The following is a 19,473-nucleotide window of genomic DNA, read 5'->3' on the forward strand; positions in this document are numbered from 1 at the left end:
AAATGAAAAGCATTACTTGTCTATGCCATGAGGTTATAATTATTATAAACATTTGTATTTAGTTGTGTTATCACAATAAGTAACCTTGTCTTGTATCTACTTCAATTTACAGTACAAAGATGGAAGAGATTTGTTCCCTGCATAAGGACATGGTATTCGACTCTTACAACATGAATAAAGTGCTATCACTGTGAACAACAAATGACATTTGATATTAAATAAATATATGATGAATATGGTGTGTACATATCATTGCATGAAGAGCATGAATGCCTTTCACACTCATATGCGTTCATATGGGAAATGCCAAAATTGATCAATGACAAAAATACAGCCCCACAGAACATGATGACACACACACACACACACACACACACACACACACACACACACACACACACACACACACACACACACACACACACACACACACACACACACACACACACACACAAAGTGCATACTGCTACTTTTAAATAATCTCCTTTCATCTGCTAATGTTAAAATGCAGATATTGTCTTGGTCCCAGATTGTGCTCAAGGGCAATAATGTCCATCTCTCCCTTCAATAGCACATCACCCTCAGACCCAATAATGCATTAACATCCTATTAACTGGGACTTAAAAGTGGCTTTGTAATTGATAAGGAGGTTGGATGGGAGGACTGAGAGTGACAGAAGGCGTGGCGGCATCCAGATGGGATGCTATTATCTAAATGAAAATCTGAAGTGTCAGACTGTGTCTAGTTTTTCAGTGCTTTTTGGAACAAAGTGGCAGGAATAAAACAGTTGAGTTATGGTCAAACTAATTGTGATAGTTTTGATCTGAATTTAAATTACCCACTCCCTTTGTAGCTCTATTATAGTGATTAATTGCTGTATAACTATACTGTTGCATGAAAGAAATATGGATTTGTATCACATTCATCCAAAAACATGGTTTTCATTCTGAATGTAATGTTACAAATTGCATAAACTTTCATACATTTGAGCATCCAGCATCCTCCGAGGCAATGCTGTATTATAAATAACATTTTTATTTGCTAAAAATGACAGATTTACTTAATGTTTAGTTATTTTGCTTTGACAGTTATTATTAGATTGCTGCTTTGTTATAAGAATGAAGTGATCCTGAGGAATTAATGCAGCTGATGTCATCTGGTATCTTCTTCCTTGGTTACTGTGCTGCTGATTGGTCACCTGCGCTGACAATGTCATCAGATGCTACAGGCAAGGGAAAGCATGCTGAAACCCAGATAATGTCATCCTTGGCATTCGACAATTTTGTGCTGAGCGCAGTTCAGATGTCACAGTCCGATAAGCTGTCACTGATGCCAGTTCTCCTAACTCTTAACCAGATGCTTGGCTGCTCCCTACAGTCCCTCCACAGCGAACTTGGGATGTCTCAACAGCACAGTGATGGGACAAGTCAGTGCTGCCTGTGGGACTGTTTGTGCTGATGGCCTTATCTCAGGACAAAGGTCTCTGTCTTCAAGCCAAGGCAGGGAATTTTGTTCACTCTGTCAGGGGACTGCGAAAAGAGACAAGAATAGTTTTGGTGAAGGAGAAAGAATAAACCACACATGAATAGCTGGAACGATGTGTTATGACCTTGTCATAGACAAGGGCATTTTGGGCCTCTCTAAAGGCCTTAAAGTATTACTACTTGGTCATGTTTCTACTTCCATTTTAGATTCCGATTCTATTTATCTGACATTATGCTTTTGCATGTGTTAGAAGAATGTGCTTTTAAAGACAATTTGCTTAGCAAACATATCGGCAGTAGATTAATTACAGTGTAATCCTGTAAAACTTAAAAGAATCAGTAATGAAGAATTATCATACCATATTAGGAAACAGCATGTCATATCATTGGATTAAGAATCTGTCAGTAAATCCATCTAAATTCAACAGCTAATCTGAAGCAGATCCCTTCTGCTCAGGTAGTGCTTAAACCAGAGGATGTCTTTTAATTCCCTGTTATTATGTGTATACAGAGAGATAATTAATTATGCCTGTTTATTAAGCACTCAGGAAGAAGGTTTGTGTGTTTGATCATGCTGACACTAATGCGATGATGGCTCACTGGTATTTGAAGTCATGTTGCCCTACAAAGTATGCCTACAAGGTTATTATTTTGCTTACATTAATTTGATTACACACACAAATGGATGTTTATATTTTAAGATATGTGTTTAGAAAATGAGAACATTCACTGTACAAGCACTAATTAAGAAATCAGAGGATCCTAGGACCGTGGATGTTCTACCACAAATTGTGATTCATTGTGTTTAAACAAGTGACTTGTTTAGAAGGCAGTGGAGGTCAGAGGGCAGTAAGGCCCCTCTTCACACTGATTATCCAAGCTGTTATGTACCATACAGCTAATGCTAATATACTGTAATTTCTTCCTCCCTGTCTGGTCATTCATCATACTTCTGTCCTGCCCATTTACAGCTCACTGTCTGCGTATTCTTCCTGCTAATTGAACAAAAATGTGCACCAATTACAGATTGATTACTGTATATCACCTTTCACTTGATTTAGCTCTGTAAATCAAGTGAAATCCCTTTGTTGCATTAATTTTCCAGATATAAATCTTCCCATCTCACATCCTGCCATGTGCTCTCCTTTTGACAACCTGTCCTCCAAAAAAATATGACTCTATAGGTCGTTTTTCAAGCACCTTATTACGACATATATTTACATTTTAAAGTCATGCGCCCTCTAGCTGGTGTAAAAATAATGAGTGTCGTGTTACGTCTGACGTCATGAAATGACGTATGACTGTCATTACCAACTACTGTAAAATGTGTGTTCATTTTAATGCAATGTTTGGACTTTTTACCACCATTTGTCATATTTCCATTTAGTGATTTATAGTGCATACACACTCTATGAGCGCATGTGTTCCCTGGGATCAATCTCACGATCGCATGATCACATGTTGTGATGTATAGTGCAATGCTTTACCAACTACGCTATGCAAAACCTGAAATATTAAGCAGATAAAAGGGGGAAAAAATGCTTTAAAATGAAAGTGTCCTGCTGTCAATTAGGAGCACAACTTTAGAAAACGCTCGTGTGCGTCGTATTTAATTAATTAAAATATTGTCGATAGGGGTGAAACTTTGGTAACTTTGGTGACAAACGGCCAATATAGACGTATTGGTTGGAGGACATGTTGCCTTGTGAATGTGTCATGTTCTCATTTGTTTTTCTGGTCATGTGTTCTGTTTTCTCATTGGTCCATTGTTTGATTGTTTTCAGGTGTTCCTTGTATAGTGATTAGTCCTTGTGTATTAATTGCTCTCATGTTAACAATGATTGAATCCAAAATTGCCCCCTAAATCCTCATTCATAGTCCACTAATATAGTTCACTTAAAGAAGTGAATGGAACTGAGGTAAATTCGGACAGCTGTTGTGTGTACATCGGCTGTACACTTGTTATTGTGGTGCAATATGAGCAATGTGCAATGTTCAATTGAATGAGTTCACTCAATAATGTCCACCGTGGTTTTCGGACACCACATCAAATAATGCCCTAATTGTGGTTATAAGGGGTGATTTCGGATTCAGCCATTGTCTTTTGTCAGTCTTTTGCAATGTAACCACTGTTAGTGAGTTCAGGGGATACACAATCCTGCAGTGTAGACCACATTCAGCATGGCAGAGCCAGTTCACGTCATGCCTGCTATGCCCGGGCTCATTCACACCATGCCTGCCAAGCTAGAGCCTCATCATGACACGGCCGCCAAGTAACTGTTCATGTAAGTTCATGGTTCAAGCCAAGTCTTTGTTTATTATTGTGTATTTTGTCTATGTTTATGTTAATAAACTGCACATGGGTCCCTCAAGCCTGCCTGAAGTCTGGAGTTATCCAGTGACCACTGCGAAAGAGCAGTTGACAATCAGGGAAAGACCAGATGATGGCCTGGAAAAAAATGCTGGCAGGAAGGAATAGACCCCAACGGGGTTAGTGGGTTAGCGTCTCACACTGGCAGGATCCAGCACTGGTTAGTGTTCCTGAATCCACCCATCGATGCTACAAAAACCTCAAAGCAGAAAATATTCTCAAGTTCTGCAAGAGTGGGGGCGAAAGATGACCCATTATGGATGGATCTTACAGTGACAGACCATCGAACGGAACTGACAATGAATAGAACCACTAGCACTCCAACGGATGGACTATTAACAGTGGCAGGACAAGAGCTGCAGAACTGCGTCAGTGGATGTTCAAAATTAACAAAAGCAATGGGCCTTAAAATCCACCAAGGCTTGAAGAAATGCCTCACCAAGCTCAGCAATGGGTCTCGCATTGACCAATATGTCTTAAGGAGTCAGCCAAATCAGTCGAATGAAGCCCGGAAACAGGAGAACACAGTCCTCAGGGTATCAGCACCTCAGATGAAGCTCAACGCAGCCAAGCCAGAAACAGACAGCAGCATTCTAGCCATCAAGTCCAGCCATCCACAGGCAATGCCAGCCCTAAACCCAGAACCAAGTCTGCAATACCTAGCAGCAATCTCCAACTCAGAGGCGAATCTGCCACAGCCAGCAGCAGTCTCCAGCCCAGAGCCCAGCCAACTACAGTCAATACCAGTCCAGTGCCCAGTGCCCAGCCAGCCACTGCCAGCAACAGAGAGGAAGATGGAAGGAAGTAAACCTCAGGCTTTATGGCCCAAATCCAGCCTGAAGAGAGAGTGAGAGACCATTAAGTCAGACCTGGTCTTCCTACTAGAACAACAGAAGGGTCCGGTTGAGAGAAAACTAGAGAACATGGTAGTAGAGGAAGAAGCAGAGAGATGATCTAAAGCCATAGCACAGGTCAAACAGGGTCGCTGAATGACTTGGGAGGGTGTTGAGAAGAGAAAACTCACATGGAGTGAACTCTGAGATTCATCGTTGGGAGCTATGTATGATATATTGCCCTCTCCCACAAACCGGCAACTATGGTTTGTAAAGGACCCTCACTGCCTTGTGTGTACAACCCCTGCAACACTCAAGCACATCCTGGTTGGCTGTAGGACCAGCCGCACTGAAGGCAGATACACGTGGAGACACAACAAGGTCCTCAGGTGTCTAGCCATAAACCTGGAGTGTAAGAAGGCATCCATCAATGCCCAACCCTTCAGCAACCTGGGTTTGCGCCGATACCCACCATCGTTCATTCAGGAGGGGGACTAGCTGAGGGTTAGGCCCTCAAACCCTGCTTTGACTCCGCTGAATGCAGCCAGGGACTAGCAGATGCGAGTCAACCTAGATCAGAGGCTTATTTTCCCTCTGGAGATTGCATCAACCACCTCGCGACCAGACCTCGTTCTCTGGTCTAATGCCTGCCAACACACTTGAATCATAGAACTGACAGTTCCCTTGGAAGATACCATCGAAGAAGCGTATGAGCACAAGAAGCTGTGTTACTCCAACTTAGTAGCTGAAGCAGAGGATAGAGGATGGAAGATAAGGGTGCGCCCAGTGGACGTGGGGTGTAGGGGCTTCGTAGCCAGCAAATATGCTTATGGAGGTTGGAATCAGGGGACCGGGTTACAGACAAGCCATCAAAGAGCTGGCCAACATCACCATAAAACGAGCCACTGGCTGCGGCTGAAAAGGAGTGATACCACCTGGGCAGCTAAGGTGAACACCTAACTCCATGACACACACTCAGGTTTGATCAACCTGCCTCAGCAGAGGGTGTATTGTGATAATGGACCGAAACATCCTGTGATGCTGAGGTACAGAACTGACGATGTGTCCTGGTACCCATATAGCCTTATAGCAGCCACTCTTCAAGAATTCCTGAATTAGAAGTGCTGTAAATAGTAGGGATTGTAACATCTAGTCCTTTCTGTGAGCCTTCAGTGAACATTTGTTCCAGTTCTATTTATGGGGTTGTTTAAATACATACAAATACCAACCAATGTGTGTGTGTGTGTGTGTGTGTGTGTGTAGTACTATATGTATACACATGTGCACAATATATATACACACACACACTTTGAGAACGGTATGAATTTTTAATTGTTTAAAAAAAAAAGTGTCTTCTGCTCACCAAGGCTGCATTTATGTTATTAAAACACAAAAAGCTGTAATATTGTGAAATATAATTCAAATGTAAAAACTGTTCTCTATGTGAATATATAGGCCTAGTACTATTACTTAGCCTAGAAATCTAGACGCACCCTAGCGGCAGCAAATTTAATCTGCCCACGAGGGCCGTCTAGCAACTCTCAATACCCTTCTGAGCTGTATTCGCCTAACTCTTGCCAGGCCAATCACATTGTGTTTAGAGTCGGTGGGCGGGGCCATAATGACGAAGGCCGAGTTGCATTTGCGTGCTTCTAGTAAACACAGAAACTGGTGAACGGCGGTCTTTCGAATCAGCTTTTACCGCGACTCTGGAATACTTGTAGTTAAGCTTTTCTCTGATAAAAGAACAAAGAACGGCACTGAAGTCATTCTTAAAAAGGGAAGATGTGTTCGGAGTTTTTCTGACCGGATACGGCGAATGTTTAATCTATCAAAAAGCTCTGTTTCACCTTCGTTGCCCTGGTTGGTGGTAGCGCTATCCTATCACATGCAGAGGGAGTTTGAAAGACAGCCGTTTATTCCGCCCCTCGGATTGAGCGCTGTCAATGGTGAGTTTCCAGACCAAACATCTTGATGTGGGTCTAGCTTGTCAGGCAAATTTATGGCGGCCCCAAAAGTGCGTGGGTTCTTAGAATCGTACTGTAAAAAGTAGTTCTGAGGTCCAACTAAATTTATATTTAAGTATATTTTTATTGTGCTAAACTGGAACTATTGCAAGTATAATTTAGGTACATTTTAAATATCTTTTGTTAATTCCTATAAGACTTGCCTTGCCCAGAACCACACCCCATAGATTATATGACTTTAAAGCCTAATCATCACTTTACAAGTTACACCATCTCCAGTTTCATATTTTAAACAGATTTGGAGGGTTTCAATTTCTTAAAAGAGATCACTTGAGTCAAGTCTTATCTCGTTGTCTCACAAATGTGTTTTTGCCTTGAGGTAAAATTTTAAAATGGTAAGAATGCTGATTTTCAGTGGGACATGTTTCAAAGAGTCATGCTGTGCTCGGAGTGATTCTTTACACCTACACACGCTTACAGATTTCTTCATGTCTCAGTTTACCTAGAAATGTCTGTTGAGTTAAAGAATCTAGCAGAGCTCTGGCAGAACACTGCTGATGAAAGAACATTTTTCATAACCTGGAATATGTTACATTTTAAGGAGTTCTAATATGTGTTTGTTTAACTCTGTGATTGGCCATAATATTTTCACAGCAGAATAAAGTACACCATAGGACTGCCCTTTATAAATGTTTAAGCCATACACTAAAGCACTAAAACAGAAAACGAATGTGTAGAAAAATAAATGTGTACTCGCAAAATAGTATATTATGTAACTAAACTAAACTAAACTGAAAAGCATTATCAGAGATAATTCATGGATTTACCTCAAATAACCTCGAAGCATTGTGTTCTGTGGTTTGTAAAGCCCACAACAGTTGTTCTGAACAGGTGTTTTAATGCAAAAATGGATATGTATTTCTTTGTATTTGTACAGTTGATGATCATGATAGGTAGAATGAATGTGCTGTTTTTTAGACTACAAAGAAAGACAAAAATTAAGAAAGAAAGAAAGAAAGAAAGAAATAAAGAAAGAAAGAAAGAAAGAAAGAAAGAAAGAAAGAAAGAAAGAAAGAAAGAAAGAAAGAAAGAAAGAAAGAAAGAAAGAGTTATGGTAGATTCACTGTAAAAAAAAATTCTAGTGACTGATCACATCTTCAGTTGGAAACATATATATATATATATATATATATATATATATATATATATATATATATATATATATATATATATATATATATATATATATATATATATATATATATATATATATATATATTACAGTATTGTTATCATTCCCTGGTCATTAGAGTGACAGACAGACAGACACAGGTACACAGGCAAGAGATTAACATATATCTTTACCTGAGAGACAGTGATTCGTTATCTGTCATTATTAACATAATGATCTGACTGCAATTTAAACAAACAAACAAACAAACAAAAAAAAAAAAAACGATTAACATTCCACTGAGCTTCTTCTTACTCGTGATAAAGCGTTGTTGCAAATACAGTATAAAGTGTTTAAAAGAGATACATTTGCAAACACACACACACACACACACACACACACACACACACACACACACACACACACACACACACACACACACACACACACAGAGAGAGAGAGAGAGAGAGAGAGAGAGAGAGAGAGAGAGAGAGAGAGAGAGAGAGAGAGAGAGAGAGAGAGAGAGAGAGAGAGAGAGAGAGAGAGAGAGAGACTGGAGGGATGCATGCAGGGATAAACACAAATCCTCTCTCTGTAACTGTGCCAGGAGTCCACGCCTCTGTGTTTCCTCTGTCTGTATACTGTCAGAACAGAGTCCAACATACTCCAGTCTTCGGTACGTGAATAATTCAATTATGTGTTCACGGGCAACTTCCCTCTCTCTGTGTGCAGAGAATGTTTGTATGGAATGTCAATTTTGCTCTTTCTCACAGGGGAGTGAGCGGAAGGAGAGAGCAACAAAATGAATGAGTGAAGATAGCTCAGTAGAGTGGCCATCAGTGGAAGATCATATGAATGAAAGGGCTGCTGAAGTTGGCTGGGAGGTCCGACATATGCATGTCTACATAATAAACATGAATCCACTGGGATATCTTTATGGGAAATCTCTAAAACAGCTGATTTTGAGGGGATGAGTTTGGGCATGACGTGGCTCTCTGCTGCGTTCTGTTTAGTGCTGCAGGGCTGGTAACCTTAAAATTGATGTCTCAATTCACCATTTGTGCCCTTGAGCAAGACACTGAACCCCAGGATGCTGCAGGGAAACTATCCCTCTAATAAGTATCCATACAGTCACTTTGGATTTGCTACTTGACTACTGACTGATTTAAACTACAGCTTAAATCGCAGTTCAGCACCATGGACAGCTCCAAACGCTTTTCATTAAAAAGTGCATTAAAAGTGCGAAGTGTTCATTTTCTATACGTGTGCATGTTGAAATGGGTAATTATCGGGTGTTTGGATAAACTTTTTGCACTTAAATTTCAAACCAACCAGTAATGATTTCAATGGAATAGCTTTTCCTAGTAAAGCGATAGATATATAAAGCCGGGTGCACACTGTGCAGTTTATAATAGTCCTTTATAATTGCTCTTTGTCATACTGTATGCATATGATCCACACTGTAAGATCTAAGTTGTTATTAATGTCAGACTGTACAATAGTCAAGGCACATTAAAAACGGACGCACCCAAGAAAAATTTTCTGGATCATAAATCAATGGCCCATTTCACAAAGGAATACCAGTATATTACCATAAAATTACCAGAATGACTTTACCAGTAAATACAAAAATGTGGTGTTTATACAAACAACATCGTTCTGGCTTTTTACCGGATAAAAGAACACTCACACAGCAGCAGAAAAATACTGGTAAATTCTGAGATTTCAGTCATCATAAATTATTTTTAGCGTAGTTATCATTGTGTTGTCATTGCTTATTTATTAATAACTCTGCATTGTCTGTATTTAGCCACAGGAGGTCACATGCCAGTGTACCTTTTGTGCCGGTTGTGTCAGGAAGGGCATCCGACGTAAAAATTTTGCGAAATCCATTATGCGAATCACAAATATGACTTCCATAACGGATCGGTTGGGTACCCGGTGAACAACGACCGCCATCAGTGCTGTTGACTTACAGGGCACTGGTGGAAATTAGGCTACTGTTAGTCAAAGAAGGAGAGGAGGAAAGCATGTCTGTAGGCAGAAAGAGAAGAGGAAAGGCAAGAGTTTAGGACTGAAAATAGGGACTTTGAATGTTGGTACAATGACAGGTAAAGGCAGAGAGCTAGTAGATATGATGCAGAGGAGGAAAGTTGACATTCTGTATGTCCAGGAGACCAGGTGGAAAGGGAGCAAGGCTAGAAGTATTGGAGCAGGGTTTAAACTGTTTTATAATGGTGTGGACAGGAAGAAAAATGGAATCAGAGTAATCCTGAAGGAGGAGTTTGTGAAGAATGTACTGGAGGTAAAGAGAGTGTCAGATAGGTTGATGAGTCTGAAGCTGAATATTGAAGGTGTGATGTTGAATGTTGTTAGTGCCTATGCTCCACAAATAGGTTGTAAGCAAGATGAGAAAGACAGATTCTGGAGCGATTTGGAGGAAGTGATGCAGACTGTTCCCAGAAGTGAGAGAGTAGTGAAAGGGGCAGATTTGAATGGACATGGTGGGGAAGGGAATAGAGGGGACGAGGAAGTGATGGGCAGGTTTGGTCTTCAGGAAAGGAACCCAGAAGGACAGAGGTTTGTAGACTTTGCTAAAAGTATGGAGTTGGCCTTGGTGAACACGTACTTTCAGAAGAGGCAGGAACACAGGGTGACATATAAGAGTGGTGGCAGGAGCACAAAAGTGGACTATACCTTATGTAGACACTGTAATCTGACGGAAATTTGCGATTGTAAAGTAGTAGTAGGTGAGAGTGTAGCTAGACAGCATAGGATGGTGGTGTGTAAGATGACTCTGGTGGTGAGGAAGATGAAGAGAGTAAAGGCAGAGCAGAAGACAAAGTGGTGGAAGTTGGAAAATGAAGAGTGCTGTGTGGTTTTCAGGGAGGAGTTGAGGCAAGCTTTAGGTGGTCAGGAGGGGCTTCCAGATGACTGGACTACTACAGCTAAAGTGATCAGGGAGAAGGGTAGGCAGGTGCTAGGTGTGTCATCTGGAAGGAGGAAAGAAGACAAGGAGACTTGGTGGTGGAATGAGGAAGTCCAGGAGAGTATCCAGAGGAAGAAGTTAGCTTGGAAGAAGTGGGACAGTGAGAGGACGGATGAAAGTAGATAGGAATATAGGGTGATGCAGCGCAAGGTTAAGATAGAGGTGGCAAAAGCCAAACAGAAAGCTTATGAGAACATGTATCCAAGGCTAGATAGTAAGGAAGGTGAGAGGGATGTGTATCGGTTGGTGAAGCAGAGGGATAGAGATGGAAAGGATGTGCAGCAGGTTAAAGTAATTAAAGATAGAGATGGAAATGTTTTGACAGGAGGGTCAGTGAAAGATGGAAGGAGTACTTTGAAGAACTGATGAATGAGGAAAATGACAGGGAGAGAAGATTTGTAGAGGAAAATATTGTTGACCAGGAAGTAGAAAGTATTAGCAAGGGTGAAGTTAGGAGAGCTTTGAAGAGAATGAAGAGAGGAAATGCAGTTGGTCCTGATGACATACCAGTGGAGGTATGGAAGTGTCTACGAGAGATGACAGTAGAGTTTGTAACTGACTTGTTCAACAAGGTCTTAGAGAGTGAGAGGATGCCTGAGGAATGGAGGAGAAGTGTTTTGGTGCCGATTTTTAAGAACAAGGGAGATGTGCAGAGTTGTGGAAACTACAGAGGTATTAAGCTGATGAGACATACAATGAAATTGTTGGAAAGAGTAGTGGAAGCAAGGCTAAGGGGAGAAGTGGACATTTGTGAGCAGCAGTATGGTTTCATGCCAAGAAAGAGCACTACAGATGCATTATTTGCCTTGAGAATGTTGATAGAGAAGTACAGAGAAGGTCAGAAAGATCTGCATTGTGTCTTTGTAGATTTAGAGAAAGCATATGACAGAGTGCCAAGAGAGGAGCTGTGGTATTGTATGAGGAGGTCTGGAGTGGCAGAGAAGTATGTTAGAGGGGTCCAGGATACATTGCCTTGCGAAAGTATTCAGCCCCCTTGAACTGTGCAACCTTTTGCCAGATTTCAGGCTTCAAACATAAAGATATAAAACTGTAATTTTTTGTGAAGAATCAACAACAAGTGGGACACAATCATGAAGTGGAATGAAATTTATTGGATATTTCAAACTTTTTTAACAAATCAAAAACTGAAAAAATGGGCGTGCAAAATTATTCGGCCCCTTTACTTTAAGTGCATCAAACTCTCTCCAGAAGTTCAGTGAGGATCTCTGAATGATCCAATGTTGACCTAAATGACTAATGATGATAAATAGAATCCACCTGTGTGTAATCTAGTCTCCATATAAATGCACCTGCACTGTGATAGTCTCAGAGGTCCGTTTAAAGCGCAGAGAGCATCGTGGAGAACAAGGAACACACCAGGCAGGTCCGAGATACTGTTGTGGAGAAGTTTAAAGCCGCATTTGGATACAAAAAACATTTCCCAAGCTTTAAACGTATTTTGGATTTCACAAGCTTTAAACATCCCAAGGAGCACTGTGCAAGCGATAATATTGAAATGGAAAGAGTTTTAGACCACTGCAAATCTACCAAGACCTGGCCGTCCCTCTAAACTTTCAGGTCATACAAGGAGAAGACTGATCAGAGATGCAGCCAAGATCTACAGCTGAGGTGGGAGACTCTGTCCATAGAACAACAATCAGTCGTGTACTGCACAAATCTGGCCTATATGGAAGAGTGGCAAGAAGAAAGCCATTTCTTAAAAATATCCATAAAAAGTGTTGTTTAAAGTTTGCCACAAGCCAACTGGGAGACAAACCAAACATGTGGAAGAAGGTGCTTTGGTTAGATGAAACCAGAAAATTGGTTTGGCGTAAATGCAACACAGCTCATCACCCTGAACACACCATCCCCACTGTCAAACATGGTGGTGGCAGCATCATGGTTTGGGCCTGCTCTTCTTCAGCAGGGACAGGGAAGATGGTTAAAATTGATGGGAAGATGGATGGAGCCAAATACAGGACCATTCTGGAAGAAAACCTGATGGAGTCTGCAAAAGACCTGAGACTGGGACGGAGATTTGTCTTCCAACAAGACAATAATCCAAAACATAAAGCAAAATCTACAATGGAATGGTTAAAAAATAAAGATATCCAGGTGTTAGAATGGCCAATTCAAAGTCCAGACCTGAATCCAATCGAGAATCTCTGGAAAGAACTGAAAACTGCTGTTCACAAACGCTCTCCATCCAACCTCACTGAGATCGAGCTGTTCTGCAAGGAGGAAAGGACACAAATTTCCAAAAAATGTATCTCGATGTGCAAAACTGATAGAGACATACCCCAAGCGACTTACAGCTGTAATAGCATCAAAAGGTGGCGCTACAAAGTATTAATTTAAGGGGGCCGAATAATTTTGCATGCCCAATTTTTCAGTTTTTGATTTGTTAAAAAAGTTTGAAATATCCAATAAATTTCGTTCCACTTCATGATTGTGTTCCATTTGTTGATTCTTCACAAAACATTACAGTTTTATATCTTTATGTTTGAAGCCTGATATGTGGCAAAAGGTCGCAATGTTCAAGGGGGCCGAATACTTTTGCAAGGCACTGTATGTATGAGAGCTGTAGGACAGTCGTAAGGTGTGCCGTAGGTGAGACAGAGGACTTCACGGTGAAGATGGAACTGCATCAAGGATCGGCTCTGAGCCCCTTCTTGTTTGCGATGGTGATGGACAGGCTGACAGATGAGGTCAGACAGGAATCTCCATGGACTATGATGTTTGCAGATGACATTGAAATCTGTAGTGAGAGCAGGGAGCAGGTGGAGGAAAGTCTAGAGTTGGAGTTTTGCTCTGGAGAGGAGAGGAATGAAGGTTAGTCGCAGCAAGACAGAATACATGTGTGTGAATGAGAGGGAACCAAGTGGAACAGTGAGGTTACAGGCAGAAGAGGTAAAGAAGTTGGAGGATTTTAAGTACTTAGGTCAACAGAAAAGTGTCAGGTCTGTTGTGTGATAAAAGAGTACCAGCAAGAATGAAAGGAAAGGTGTTGTAGTGAGACCAGCGATGTTGTATGGTTTGGAGACAGTTGCACTGAGGAAAAGACAGGAGGATGAGCTAGAGGTAGCAGAGCTGAAGATGTTGAGGTTCTCTTTGGGAGTGACAAGGATGGATACGATCAGGAATGAGTACATCAGAGGGACAGCACATGTGAGATGTTTTGGAGACAAAGTTAAAGAGGCCAGGTTGAGATGGTTTGGACATGTTCAGAGGAGGGAGAGTGAATATAATGGTAAAAGGATGCTGAGTTTGAGCTGCCAGACAGGAGGTCAACACAAAGACCAAAGAGGAGGTTTATGGATGTGGTGAAGGAGGACATGAAGGTAGTTAGACTGAGAGAAGAGGATGCAGAGGATAGAAATATATGGAGGCAGATGATTCGCTGTGGCGACCCCTGAAGGGAACAGCCTAAAGAAGAAGAAGATTGTCTGTATTAAAAGAGAAACAAACCACTTAAGACGATGTTTAAAGTGACTAAAATAGCCTGAAAAACTTGCTGGAGTTCCACAAAGGTAATTCTTTAGAATAATGGTCATTAGTTAACATTAGTTAATGTACATGAACTAACCACGAGGAGTACATTTGTTACTGTATTTGTTAATCTTTTAGTTAATAAAAAATACAGCTGTTCATGGTTTGTTCATGTTAGTTCACAGTGCTAATGTTAAAGGAACTGTATGTAAGACATGCATTTAAATGAATCACAAAATGGCCCTGATATGTCACTAGACATTACGAAATCATGTTAATTTCAAATACTTTTATCACTGACAACAGTAGTCTGGCCAGGGGCTGGGTTTGTAGTACCAGCGGCCTATTGGGCAAAATTAGGATAAGGGATTAAGCTGGGATATCTTGGTGACCCTGGCTCAATTTATCCGCTAATATACAGTTATTTTCCATTATCGTTCTTGGTATGAGTGTGCCTTCAGGGTACGTTTACACGACAGCAGTGTACTGAATTTTGCATACAGATGACAAGATCACCAAGACATCCCGGTTTAATCCTTCATCTAAGTTTTGTGCAATAGGCCCCTGTTTTGGCACCCAATCTTACATACACTTACTTCCTTTAACAATATTTTAATAATGTAATAATAAATGTTGAAATTAGCATTAACAAATATAAATAAATGCTTTATAAGTGCAGTTCATTATTAGTTCATGTTAACTAATGTTAACTAATGACCATTATTCTAAAGTGTTTCCTCCACAACTACTGAAGAACTTTCCAGAGGTGAAGTGTGTGAGACAAGAGAGGGGGTAATCAAAATGTTTTTAAACTTTAAATGTTCTTTTTTGCTCCATTTGCGTTTGTATTGTTTTACTACTTATAAAATTATTTTTATCATTATCATTTATTATTATTCATTATAAAATGTTCAATACACAATGCATTTTTTTTTGTATTTTTAGGGGAGGGCCAACCCTCAGTACTCTCCCTTTGAGAATAGTATCCATCTGCAGAGACATGCGCTGATGAATGGAAAAGAAGGCTGGGTCTCGAGAGCAACACACTGAAAAAAAAAAAAAACATTCAGGATTCATATTTAAATAGAAAAACTTTTTAAAGAGTGGGGAGTAATCACGTCAAGTCCTTATAATTGGCTCAAAGCAGACTTATGTCAGTACCTTCTGACTTTTAACGTGTAAAATACCAGCAATCTTCATTCCGCGTTCACACAGAGCACATTGCCGGTAATTTACTGAAAATGCTACAAGTTCCCTTGTTTTTTTAGAAAGGTCCTGTAATATAGGCTAACAGATGCATTACAAACGTGTATTAAAATGATGGCTACAAATAAATCTCTAGCACTTATTTTGGTCATGGTTTGTCTTGAAAAATGAAGACAATTTGACGGTTGCCAAAGGGGAAGTCACACTGCAGGATTTTGCGCCAAATTTTCTGAAACTGCCAGATTTAGTTTGAGGTAAAAATGTATCGCACTCATTAATCGGCTGTCAGTGAACATGTGGTGAGCTAACAATCAAAGACTTCAGATTTTACCGTAGGATCAGAGGGATCTTTTAGGATTTGCAAAATGTGTCTCAGACAGCCAAATCATGGCCATTTTTTTTTTTTTTTTTAAATAAATAAATACAAAATATATTCACACAGTGTGCATCTGGCTTTAGACATACTGCATGCAATGCTGTCTTGGAAACCAGCACACATTTTAAAATATGAAATAAGAAAATGTTGCATTCAGTATATTTAGCCCAAAATATGTTTGCTTTTCTTTCATTAAATGGATCCTAATCTTGCATCAGAACCCCAAATCTAACATTTTTATAGGTTCCAAGTACACCCACACCCTCTTTTCATTGAATGCTGAAATCCTCCTCTCTTGCTCACTCCCTCATGGGTTTCATCTGATTTGGGACAGCTAATAATGTCTCCTAGCACACTGATTCATTGTTATGCGGCACTCGCCACTCCACGTATACATGACTGTAATAGGGGACAATTATACACGCTGGCTCTATGAAATACTTGAGTCCGATTGGTCAATTGCTCATTCCAGCGGTATGTTATTTCCAGATAACAACCGCCAAAGTTGAATAACAAACCACTCATCCGGGTACTGAGTTATCTTGACCTGTACTACTTATATGTTTAACGTGTCACTCCACTGTTGTCAGCTGTCTGGTGTAATCGTGTGACAAACACTTCACCAGTGTTTTAAAGTCCATAAAAGTGTATCTGTCTGTCAAATAATGTACTCCACACAGCTTTAAGGGGTAAAAAAGGCCTTCTGATGCAAATTGATGAGTTTGTGAAAGAAAAATAGCTATATTTCAAACTTTATAAATTAAAGTTTTGGCAGATGGCCTTCCATATTAAATTTATTGGAAAAGTGTTGAAAGTGCCTCTGGTCTTCAGAAGTAGCATATGTGTAATACAGTTCTTAGATATGGGAAGGAAGGAGGCAGGAACCGGCAAACATTCAAGAACTTTAATTCAGTAAATAACCTAAATAAATGTAAACCGTGGGCAGCCCCTCACGGACGACTGCCCGCACACACATAACAAAACGTAATCAAAACTCAACTTAAAGTCCAGGGCGAGCTTTTGATAGGCTCAAACTGCTGGGGTGGAGCTCTGTGCTTCAGCTAATAACAGACAGGTCTAACTCAGTTCAGCTGGTGGCGGGGCATTTAAGATGTGCTTTGAATGTTAAATCACTGACGTTGGAGTAGCAATGTAATTAAATAAAAAAATACAAAGCAAACTTTGTATGAATCAGAAATAACCTTAAAATAAACATTAAAATAAGAGCACATACTTTATCACGTGCACCGGTCAATTAGACTCAAGTGTAGATTGTTGCTATAGCAATGAATGATTTAAAGGTACTGCCCTAGTGATGAGCTGTTGAACACCGAACAGGAATTTGTTTTCTGAGAATATAAAGATTTATTTATAGTCTTTGTGATGAAAGTGATTACAACTGCTTTAAGTTCTTAACCATAAAAAAACGCATGTCACTCATACAGCAGGTACTGTTTATGCATGTTTACTCAGAACACAGAGAAATGGTAAACAGCAACAAGCTGTGCAACAGGTCCAGCAAATGTGAATAGTGTAAAGTCTTTGTCTTACAGGTGAAGGGACTCATGAGATTCAGAGAAGAGGAACAAGGTTGCACACACCCTGTCTTTAGACAGATGATTGTGACGAAAGAAGTGTATTCCAGAAAGCAAGTTTAACTTACTGCCACATAAACCCTGAACTCTTGGTTGATTTACCCAAACCTTGCTTATTCGAGGTATAATGGTTCCCAGAACACATGTAGGAGTAAGTTCAGACAACCCAGAGCATGTTCCCGGTTAACACACATGACTCTCAGAGCGACGAATTGATAATTCACCATTGAAACAAACAATAAGAAAAAGCTTCCATTGTACTTCCTTCTTTTGTTTAATGGAGATTTAACCTACTTAATGCACAGCGCCACCTATTATCTATAGAGCACAAGGATTATATTGTTAGTTTGATGCTAATTAATTGAATGCAGATGTATGTGTGAGATGACAGTAAAATAAATATATTTGAGATGAATTAACATTTAAACATTACCTTATTATAATATTTGTATTCTAATTCTTTAGAATCAATAATATTTTATGTTATATAACTGAAACAAATTTGGTCATATTAATAACTATATTGATTATATAAAACACTTCTGAATGTCTCTTAAGCAAACTAACCCTGGAATAATCGATGGATCCAGAGAGTAAGTTGCAATTGCTCTTACAGTGCCTTGCGAAAGTATTCGGCCCCCTTGAACTTTGCGACCTTTTGCCACATTTCAGGCTTCAAACATAAAGATATAAAACTGTAATTTTTTTTGAAGAATCAACAACAAGTGGGACACAATCATAAAGTGGAAAGAAATTTATTGGATATTTCAAACTTTTTTAACAAATCAAAAACTGAAAAAATTGGGCATGCAAAATTATTCGGCCCCCTTAAGTTAATACTTTGTAGCGCCACCTTTTGATGCTATTACAGCTGTAAGTCGCTTGGGGTATGTCTCTATCAGTTTTGCACATCGAGATACGGAAATTTTTGCCCATTCCTCCTTGCAGAACAGCTCGAGCTCAGTGAGAATGGATGGAGCGCGTTTATGAACAGCAATTTTCAGTTCTTTCCACAGATTCTCTAGCCTGGATGTCAGCCGAATTTAGCCTCGCCCGCAAAAATTTTAGGTCGGGCAATTCGGTCTGGCCTTGCTCCATAGAGAAGTAATTATCCCCGAACAGAAACTGTTCGGACCAATGAAATCATCAAGGGCGGGCTTTAGACGGTGACGGACAGATGATCAACAGTAACGTAATCATGCACGTCATCAAAGGGGCTTGGATTATATTTGTTTGAATCGTAAACGGAGAGCTTGTTTGTATATGCATTCACCATCACAATTTCTCTCAGAAATTATGATCATGTTGGGTAAGTACTCTGTGTATCATTAAATTATTTTAAAACACTGGCAAAGATTGTGTATTCCAGCCTTTATTTCACCGCGCGTGCAGACAGGTTTGCCATGTTTTTACAACAAAACGCGGCAAGTACTAGGGGGGTTCTCCGGGGGGGAAAATGGCGTTTAGGGGGGTAAAAGGTGTCTTATTTTGGCAAGGTTGCCTGCTAAAATTCGCACTCATGGGTCTATATATCTCATAATAGTCGCATCAACCCGCGGACATAGAAAAGAACCCGCGGAAAAAACGCGGACTTGGCAAGTGCAGTTGAACTCTGTTGACATTTGACAATGCGTCGCTTCGTTGCTCTGATTGGTTGTTGGTCTATCCAATTGATGTCTTTCCTGGTTCAGTTGAAACACGCCTCATAATCACAGCCCAATGGAGCAGTTTCAGACTCATATTCTGACTAGAACTGAGTATGACCACGTCAGGCTACAGATTCTCGATTGGATTCAGGTCTGGACTTTGACTTGGCCATTCTAACACCTGGATATGTTTATTTTTGAACCATTCCATTGTAGATTTTGCTTTTATGTTTTGGATCATTGTCTTGTTGGAAGACAAATCTCCGTCCCAGTCTCAGGTCTTTTGCAGACTCCTTTTTGGTCCTTTATTTGGTTCCATCCATCTTCTCATCAATTTTAACCATCT

The sequence above is a fragment of the Pseudorasbora parva genome, chromosome 1, assembly GCF_024679245.1.
Source record: "Pseudorasbora parva isolate DD20220531a chromosome 1, ASM2467924v1, whole genome shotgun sequence".
Lineage (NCBI taxonomy): Eukaryota > Metazoa > Chordata > Actinopteri > Cypriniformes > Gobionidae > Pseudorasbora > Pseudorasbora parva.